The sequence below is a fragment of the Micropterus salmoides genome, unplaced genomic scaffold, assembly GCF_014851395.1.
Source record: "Micropterus salmoides isolate LMB-PRFRI ecotype aquatic unplaced genomic scaffold, ASM1485139v1 Ms_hic_scaffold_11, whole genome shotgun sequence".
NCBI classification, from domain to species: domain Eukaryota; kingdom Metazoa; phylum Chordata; class Actinopteri; order Centrarchiformes; family Centrarchidae; genus Micropterus; species Micropterus salmoides.
In genome coordinates, this window is record NW_024040152.1 from 11393338 (window position 1) to 11404085 (window position 10748).

The following is a 10748-nucleotide window of genomic DNA, read 5'->3' on the forward strand; positions in this document are numbered from 1 at the left end:
TATTTTACTAATTTTATATTAAATTTTCATGCTCTTATCTTTTTTTGTATTATTCTTTACACTTGTTAAAGCACTTTGTAACTTGTTTTTGAAAAGTGCTCTACAAATAAGGATTATTATTATTATTATTATTTTTACAGTGAAACTGCACATTTTCAAGTGGCCTTTTAATGTGGCCAGCCTAAGGTATGATATGCCACACCTGTGAGGTGGATGCATTATCTCGGCAAAAGGTCTTTACGGTCCATAATGTAGGAGCGGATCAGATGTGTAATTTGGCCATAAACTAATCAGTGCTTTAGGAAACAGCAGTTTAAGTGCAATACATTAAAACACAGAAAGCCAGTGTGACAATCTTGGAACTGGACAGATGTGATCCACTTTCATGTTCATAGTGAGGAGCAGCAGCTGTCTGATTGGCTTTTTAAAGAGGCCTGTAAAGACATATTTACAGTACTGAAGACTACTGCTGAGACATGAGTCCTTGAATTATGCTCTTAAGATGATCTTAGACAGATTTTGTAATTGTTTTATTGAAGTTTAGTCCTGGCTCCATGACTACACTGAGATTTCTAGCCTGGAAGCAAAGTAAAGGGGAACTCTGACTTGTAATCGTTCTCATTTGGCTCCACAAACAATTATTTCTGTTGCGTCTTAATTTAACTAGGGGGAATTGTGGACATCCAATGACTGATTTGTTCTATGCACTTACTCTGTAATTGTATGAGACTGTAGTCACTTGGTGATACCAAATTAATAATACAACATAAAAGTGTTTGTATCCAAATCAAACACAAAAAAGGACACTGCAGAGTTTAAAGTGTTCCTAGAGCTGAAATGGTTCTTGTGGTATCTGAATTCAATTAAAACGGGAAAAGATGTTATCTATGTAATATTCAGGCTTCTGAAACTGACCTTTATCCATGTTGTTTCAGTGTATTTCACACAGAACACTGTGCGTCACTTCGAGGAAAAATAAAATGATATAGCTTTGCTGCCACATTTTTCAAATACATTCATTTTCTCAGGGGAAATGATAGCCTGTCAGGAATTTCAGCCACTGCTGCCTTTAAAAAGAAAGCGCACATGTGTAAAGGGCAGAGCCCGTTTTTTTAAAAAGGCATGAAAAGAGCAGGTCTTAATTTTCTGAATCTAAACAGAGCCAAAGTATACACACCCTGTGTGTGCTTCAATTCATGCTGTTATCTATTTCTGTCAAAATGCTAAATGATTTTTACATATTTACACAGTGCGTGCTTCTTATGAATGACACATGCAACAAAGCGTGATGCATGTAAAGGAATTGTTAACTGTGCTGTGATGCAAAGTTTGACAGGAAACATATTTTGTTACATCTTCAGATAAAGCAGTTGCAGAACACAAACAGAACATAAACACCAGTGGTGCAAAGTACATTTACTCAAAAATGGTACTTTTGTTTTTGGTACTGGTAAACTTTTGAGCTACTTACACTTTACTTACTATTTTCTGCTACTTTATACTTCTACTCCCTTACAGTTCAGAGGGGAATATTGCACTGCTTACTCTACTACATTTATTTTCAGGTTCAGTTATTTGTTACTAAGATTCAACACGTTGTTGAAGATTACAGTGGTGGTTTTCAAACTTTTTTCTAGTGATCTCTTACAAGAAAACTGTCTGGTCAGGCCCCCCTGTCATATTTCCAATGTCTGAGTTATTAGCAGTCCTACCAAACATATATTTCACCATCTCAGATGATTTCATTTAAATCACTGTTAGAGGCCCAGAGAGGTATACATATTGAATATTTCACAAAACACACAGAAATAACTAGAACTTAGTTTATTTTCCCTATTTCCTATCCTGTTAATCATTTCATGACCCCTCAGATTTATGTTGTGACCTTTCGGAGGAGGCCTGACCTTTAGATTAGAAACCAAGTGACTTTACTACTTTACTGGGTGTAAAGTAGTTCAAACTAGCTCCACCTTGACCAGCTACAGAAGTAAATGCTGCTGCTTGTACTTTTACTTAAGTAAATGATCTGAAAACTTCTTCCACTGATTAGAAACACATGCTTAGAGACTCAGTGCCATGCTACAGTCCAGACTGATCCATAACTAACCAAATTTCCAAATTGACAGACAATAGCCACATGACAGAAAACCCAAACAGTCTGCTGAGTAAGAGCAACCAGGTAGCTGACACAGTGTACCTCCAAACATGGAAATAACCTTCTGATGACAGACTTCAGTCCTGTTTCCTGATTCCTACCACTGTTACAGAAAGCAAACTATAAGCAAGAAAGGGACCGATCCCAAGCCAAACCCCCAGGGAATTCACATCTTGGCCAGCGTGTAGCCAGAATTTGGACCAGACTTGTTTCTTCTCCATGGGTGCCTGGCACCACTTGGGAAATCCTGGTTTTGTTTTAGTAAGTGGCACTCCACCCATGCCTCATTGGGCTTGAAAACACAACCACAAGAATTACACCCTATATGAATGTTTGTCACCCAGAGTCTACTCTAAGAACCACTGTGCACCCACTTCACCCTGACTGAGCGAGAATAGACTTGAGCAGTCAGTCAAGCATTACCCTGGGAAGCCTATAATGACTACCTCCGGCTCTATTTGGCTTTGTGTGGGAAGAATGGTGGCTCAGAGAGAAACAGAAACAGTAGGTTAAAAAAAAGATCTCTTATGACTGTTGTTGGTGTTCTCAGTTTCAATTCTTTTTTTCTCTCGTGCAACAAAGTCAAAGAATGTGTGGCGTGGTTTTCAGTGCACATGGCCTAAACGTACTAGTTTGGGTGAACAGGTGAAAATAAAAGTACAAAACAACGGATTAAAAAAATCAAAGACTGAAACACTTGGAAGGCTTTGAATTAAAGGAATATACCATGTTTTATCTTCTTACCAACAATTCATGTATACTTCCAATTACTGCTGATTGTTTTTCAAATTAACGTCTGTATCATACAAAAAAGTAGATGCCAATCAGTCAGCAAATGAAATTTATCATTCATTCAAGAGTGTATATATTTTTGTTAACAATATTATGTTATTGAATGGTAATGTAACCACATGTATTGGAAAATAAAAATAAAGCTGCCAGTATTTGTTTTTATTATATTTCTTATTGTCAACAAACCCCATGAAAAGACAAAAAACATCAACATATTAGTATGTCTCTTTTAAATGTGTAAATCTGAACATTTTAACAGGTACATACTCTATAGTTGAATTTATCCAAAAAGGTCTAGTAATTACATCTCAGCATTGTATTTTAGTAAACAGTGTTATCATACAGCATTAGGATGGGGTATGTTGGACTGAATCAAAATAAACTACAGTTTCCTTTAAAAAAAAAACCTGAAATACAATATTTTACTGGGCAAATACACATACACGAAATTTGACTGCAGCAGAGATCTGCAATTTAGTTTAATCCAGTACATTTATGTAGCTTGACGTAAATGGGCTGAAACATGAAAAATCACGTGTAGGCTTTGTTAACTTTTGCTGAACAGAGGCCACTGTGGTCCCAAGTGGTAATTACAGGATAATGGCACGTTGTATTTCCCTTCAGTTGCTTTAAAGACATCGCCATTAGGTGACCTAATGACCTAGCCAAAGCAATGGTGTTGTGGTATAACCCTTCTATTAAATTTAGGAAAAATGTGTTTTGTAGCTTATGAATTTAGCTTTTTTAATTTCTACGAGCAACAAACTGTGTTATTTCATCTTTCAAAAGTCACAGTCCTGTATTGTGTACATTTACACAAATGTTATGCAATATAATGTAATCCTTGTTTGTTTATTTGTATCTATGAATTGTAGAAATTAAGTAATAAAGTCCTTCTTACTACAAACACAATCCTTAATGGAAGAGACGTGCACTCACTCTTAACCCATCTGCTTCATCCTGTGCTTTGATGTGTGTCTTAGAGATTAGACAGAGGTTGGACTCTGTGATTGAAGAAAATATTTACAGCACACACAAAGAGAAAGAGACGTGTCTCAACCACCCACACCAAAGCTCACATCTGAAGGGGCAGCAAGAGGAAATTCAAGGACTGTTTGACACCAACAGATACAGAATAAAGGAGTGGAAGACACCCGAGAAGAAGAGGAGGAGGATGTGAGAGTCAGAAATTGTTCAACGTTTGGGAAAATCTGGTATCTTTACTGGCATAATGATGAGTAAAAGCCTTGTGGTTTCTTAGCACAGTGCTGGGGGGCTTTATTTTCCTCTACATTCTCATATGTCAAATCGTTTGACTGACTTGATGTCTGAAAATGATTCAGCTGATGAACGCCCACAGGACTGCTGCCAAAACCCATTGCCTCCTGGATATGTTCAGCTGACAGAACATTGTGATGCTAATGTGATAAGAGTTGTTCTTCACTTTTTTAAGGTGATGAAAGCAGTGAATAAAAGTCAAACTGCAAACCCTAAATGGGTCTTCTCTTTTTTTAAGAATGAAAGCTCCTCTGTGTTCCAGTCAGCAGCTGTCTGTGTCTATATCTGTAATAAAAAAAAATTAAGTGCAGTCAGATGTTTCTTGGACTAATTTTACTGTGTGCAGAAAAGGCTTTCAGAGATGTCTTTACAAGAGGGTCCTGACATGACATTACATTTCACAATTTATCTTATAGCCTAATATAGACAGCGCATGAACAAAAACACAAGGACAAGTATTTGCTAAAAAACTAAACTAAATGCTAACATCAGCATGCTTACAATGACATGCTAATATATACCAGGTATAGTGTCTGCCATGTTAAACATTTCAGTTTAGCATGTTAGCATCCATTTGCTAATTATTGTACAGCTGAGGCTGATGAGAATGGACCAACGTGGCGGACCGACAGACTGACAGACTGTCAATGCTAGAACCATGACAAAAATTAACAGAGACAAGAGAAAAGTTCATTCTCGAATTTCTCGGCCCTTGCAGCAGCAGCAGCAGCTGCCATCAGGTAAGTACAGTATCTGATTTAATAATGTGTCTCTACTGTTTATGTCTCTGTGTCTGAAGAGAATGTGGCGTGAACCCAGAAATCATTAGACACAGAGAGGTGCAGACAGACAGCTGAGTTTTCCTGCATTCTTCCACAGCATACATTAGCAGACCTCCTGGAGTTTTCTCTCTGCTGACTGTGCTGAGTGGGGACAGCTGCGAGATCGTAATCACCATCAATGGACAAGATCTTTCCCAAGCTAACACTCCCTCTACCCAATGGGATTGGCGCAAGTGTATTTGGGATTGTGCACATTCACTTTCTGTTCAGTCTTTTTCATTTGGATGGCAGGTACAGTAAAGCCAGCAAATATTCCCAGCTACCAGGACCTGATTTTCTCATATTTCAACATTTAGAATTTGGATAAAACCAAACAGCTTCAGTACACTATCTCATCAGCCTAGATTGGAGGAGGAGTGTTCCATTTCACATAATGGCGACCCAAGGTTTTACTAATCATATAATGACATTTTGCTCTCGGGCAGGAAGTCTTGCACCACAGGGAGTGACTTATCTTAGATTTTAAACCATTGTAACAGCAGCATACTATTAAAAAAAATATTTTCTTTACAACCTCCACGTCTAACAGTCAGAAAAAGAAGACACTGAGGTGTGTCGCACACCTCAGTGTCACCTTTTAATCATGCTCACCTTTTAATCATGCTGCTAATGATTTGGGGTGATGAAGCTCTAAAAATTTTAAAACAAAATTTTGACAACCATTTGGGACACCAGGGTGACTTACTCACTTTGTTGTAGTGCTGTGTCAGTGCTGGGGAAAGGTTCCATCATTCTGGTATTGTGTGTCTTGCAGTGGCGGACTAAGGCTGTCAGAGGCGAAAAAAACAAGAAGGCCACCAGCTTTACATGGTGGGCAACAGGGCGCAGAAATTGAATGTGTCAACACATTCATCAGAAATTCATGCCTTTCAGGCACAGACAAAAGCTAGCATAGATGGTCTGTATTCTCAAGCGCCCCTGGAAATGAAACTTCAGTGCAACATAACTTCTGCAATAATTAATGACAAAGTTCTATGGGCCCCTTTGGGATATTGGTCCCTGGGCACATCCCCGACAGCAATCCATCCCTGCAGAGGGCGCATCATAATGTTTTCACATAAGTATTGTGGTGGCAGCCTGGCTGACGGTGAGTGTCCTGTTTATATCTCCTTTTTTTCTTGTGATTCTGTTTTTCCCCTTGTGTTTTGGCCTGCCTGTCTGTGTCTCCTCCTCTCTCTCTGCTCCTGAGCCCAGCTGACGATCCACACCTGCACCTCGTCAGCCTCCTCCTCTGCCTGCCACACCTGTCAGCAATCAGCCTTATCTCTGCCAGTACTTCAACCCCGGTTCTCCACACAATTGCTGCTTGATCGTCGTTGCTCCTAACCTGGTGCCAATTCATCTCTCAAGCTCCTGAGTAATCCGCGTCATCTCCATTTCCCTGTACTTTGTTTTCCCTGTGTCTAACCCCGTCTGTCTGTCTGTCTTCCCTCCAGGTTCACTCACCTCCATCCTCCGTTGTGTCAGCTGGGCTCGCCACCCTTCCCTCTCCCCTCGGACCTCTTCCACGGCGTCCTCTCGGGTCTCATGGTCAGCCTGCCACCACACTCCTCCACCAACACCCCCCCCCAAGCCAGTCCTCCCGTGTCTCCTCTCCCTTGGCCCCCGTTGCCTCCCAGTTCCCTCGTCCCAGCCTCCTTGGACCTGCCTGCGCCTCGGCCCCCCGTGCCCGTGTTTCCCTGGCATCCACCTCTCCCTCACTTCCCTTTTCCCCCTCACTAAAACCTGTTTCACCAGAGCATTGCTTTTAGGTCCTCTCTGTCCAACACATACAACACATAAGGTCACCTTGGAGGGCACTTTACCACATTTCCTTACACAAATGGGCACCCTAGAGGGCCCTGCATGACATTTTTTCGATTGGTACCCAGGGTGTCCATTAGGGCACTATCACATTTCTTCCATCAGAAGCACACCCAGAGGGCACTTCTTCACATTGTTTGCATATAGGGGCACCTTGGAGGGCACTTTACATCACTTCCTCATACAAGGGTACCCCCTAGAGGGCACTGCATCACAATTCCTTGCACACTGGGTTACCATAGAGGGCACATTATCTGGTTTTAATTACAGAAGGGGCATTCAAGAGGGCACTTTTGCTGCGTCTTTTTTTTAACCTATTTATAAATCCATTCAAATTACAGTAGCTCCTTCCATGAATCTGTGAGTCTTAACGATGCCTGTTAAACATCATTCCAGTATGAATAGCATCAGCCCATACACACACATTTAAAACACACACACGCCTCCTTGTTCACCTTGTGGTGGGCTGTTCTCATGCTGTTGACAGGGGAGACAAGGGCTCCCATTGACAGGGTCACCCTCCTCCCTCTAGGACCAGATGTTCAGAGTTAGCGGGCAGTTTGAAAATGACACACTCGTTCTTGCGCCATTTTGGATTTCCCACTATGCTCCTGATGGATGAATTGAAAAGGCAAAGAAAGGTACAAAAGAAGAAGAGGGAATTCAGTCAGATGTAAGTTTGCTCAATATGTAGTGGAAGAAAAAAGTTCAGAAATAGTATAAAAAAAGACAAGAGTGTCTGAGCAAATTACACTAACTCCCTAATACTCCAACATCAGCTGGCCTGGATCTTCTCATTGTCTTCCTCCTCAGATTTAAGCCAGCACATGTTATTTCTTAAAGCCATGTGTAGGCAAAATATGCAAGACTGGACATACCATCAGAACTCTTATGCATCACATTAAATGCAAACACACTGAAGGCTGATTACACAGTGCATCAATGTCCCAAGATGTCATCCTAAAGGAGACAAGAAACAGAGGTGTTTCATTCTTTCACAGAAACAGGACAAGGTCACACAGAGACATAGAGCAGCTGTAAACAATCATGTGCTACATACTGATGGGTTTCAGATGATTATGAGTAAGAGGGGTTATTCCTTGGCCTGCATGAGTCTTTAGTAATACTACTTTCTGGTAAAATTCATACCCACATTATATATCACACTGTTGATGACAAAAGGGAGTACTTTTCAGTCTCAGAACAGAACAATTCATTAGTAACCAGTGTATAAAATTTTGGAAAATACACTTATTTGCTTTCTTTTTTAAGAATTAGATGGGAAAATCACTCTCATGTCTGTGATTTAAGTATGGAGCTGGAGCCAGGAGATGATTAACTTAGCTTAGGCCACTTTCACGTCATATCGCTCGCTCAGGTCATCATTTGCAGCCACCGTTCACATCAGCCTCCTAATTCTACGTTGAAGATCGTGGGAATTTTTGACAGCTGTAACTCTCATTTGGTGAAAAGAACTACTAACTGGTGACAAAATGGCTATAAAAAATAAACCACCATTACTGAAAGTCACCGCTAAATAAAATCCAATATTAACACAAATTCAATTTAAAGGAATAATTTGACATTTTGGGAAGTACACTTATTTGCTTGCATGTCTCTATGATGAATATGAAGATACCATGAGCAGGTGATTATCTCAAAATGGGGAAACACCTAGCCTGGCTCTGCTAACTCTCTGCAAGAAAGTTGTATTTTCCAAATTGTGGAACTATTAAAGCTGTACTTGTACCTGGTTTCGCTTGGTAACAAACCACTTCAAATTTATAACACAGTAAAAGTTGCTAATTTTGCCTTATTTTGATGTGACTACAAGAAATTATCGCGGGAATAATGCATGAGCACAGAGGACTGACACTTGGAGAAACCAGCTGGCCTGGTTCTGTCCAGAATTAAAGAATACTCTTTACCTATAGCTCACTAATTAACACATTGTATCTTGTTTATTTTATCTGTACACAAACAGAAATTAAAAAATTAATGTGTTTTTGGCAGTAGTTACATGCTGTATTTCTTAACAACAGACACATTTTCTGAGTGTGTCACGTGAGGTTGCCAGGGCATAGCTCATAGAGACACACTGCACTGAAATACTAGCTAATAAAAGAGATAAAAATGCTTTTGGTCTAGAAATAACTGCAGAATTCTACTCCCTCTTAAATCACAACTTGTTCTTTCTAGAAAGTGGTTTGTGTACGTATTAAACAAATGAGAAAGCTACATATTAATTAATTAGCGAGTTTAAGAAGTGTTCATGTTTAGCTGTTTAGGCTAGCTGTTTCCCCCTGTCTCCAGTCTTTTTGCTAGCTAAGCTAATTGCCTCTTGGTTACAGCTCTGTACTTGACCATCACACAGATACGATAAGGGTATAGATTTTCTCATCTATCGGAAACAAAGTGATTAAGTATATTTCCCAAAATGTTTAACTAATTATGTCATTTAATTAGGACAAACTTTGCGGTTGAAATTGAAATTGTTATTGAGGTCTATGAAATGGCATTCACAATTTGCATGTTTTTGCTTTTATATTTTTATATACTTAAGTGCTGAGAGACATAACTGTTTTCCTGTGACGAACTGGCTATCTGTATTAGATTTAGTCAGTGTGCTGTAGTTCTCTGATCATTGCTGTAGGGCAGGCCATGTGTATAGTGCCACAACAAAGTCTTTGCTTCTGCTGGCACCAGTTGTACAGCCACACAAAGTCTCTGTCTGTTACTAAATTAGGGTGTACTCTTTAATGTGGCAAGAATATAAGGACTAGTGGTTTTGTAACCTCATTTGTTTTATTGTCTTAAATGAAGGTATCATGTTAAGAGTCACTGATATAATGGAACATGAGTTACCATATGTGATCCAAATCCGACAGATCAGATCTATTTAAATGCGAGTCTGGACCATAGACTTTATATAAAAAGGTCTGGACACTCAGGTCGCGACTTTTTTATGCGACTTTGACGTCACTTGAGTAGCTGTACTGCTGTAGACAGGCCGCGCTGAACGAAACAACTCCACAAAAAGCCATTATTAAACGAGAGACAGAGAGAGATGTGGGGCAGTTGCGTTGTACAGCGCCAGATGTGAACACTTGTCATAATTTGGGAGAAATGTGACCCGTGAGAGGACAATGAAAAACGGGAGTCTCCCGTGAGCTATCAGGAGCTAACCTCTGTGGCTCTTTGTTTACTTCTGTAGTCTGCAACAGCGTGCTGCGTGTGACGTCGTATTATTCTTCTGCGCATGCGGGTCACTTTCAGGCCGCGGACAGTTCACACTGGAGTCTGATGTGGGCCACATTTAAACAGTAATGTCAACTGTCAAACAAACAAACAAACAAGGATCTGGGAAAAAAATCGGAATTGAGCATTAAGGCCTGCAGTCTGACCGTAGCCTTACACATCTTCTATCTCTTTTAACAACACTCAAATAGGATGAGCAAGACTAAGACAAAGTAACTTAAAATAAGCAAAAAAAGACTTAGCAGATGTTTTCCCTCCTTGCTGTTCATATGGGAACTGTATGCACAGTCTAGTTTGAGGCCTGTTTTGTGGCCACAAAAGCTTGCCAACAAAAATGAACTTAGTTCAGCATGTCTGTAAGTACAAATCATAATGCTGCTAATCTCATCTTCTCTTCTGCTTTATGAGTCTTGAGGTATCAACTGGAAACAAATGCTTGTTCAGTGTTCTGCCTCTTCAAATCTGTTCAACGCTTCAGAGCAGGATATCTTGACAACCACTGGCCAGATTGACACAAAAATTTGTAAATCTTACAGAGGAAATATCACAGTCTAAAGAATAGAAAGCAGTTTACTTTCATGCTACTCTGAGGTTGAACACTTTCTTATTATGGAAGACCA

General features: G+C 40.0%; 1 long non-coding RNA gene across 1 annotated transcript; it reads right to left on the minus strand.

Moving 5' to 3' along the window:
- Positions 1-2350: 2350 nt before the first annotated feature.
- Positions 2351-9095, minus strand: LOC119897283. Its single transcript, XR_005443389.1, has 3 exons — positions 7326-9095; positions 5757-5834; positions 2351-4510 (listed from the first exon to the last, which is right to left on the minus strand). It is a non-coding gene; the product is annotated as an uncharacterized LOC119897283 (long non-coding RNA).
- Positions 9096-10748: the final 1653 nt, after the last annotated feature.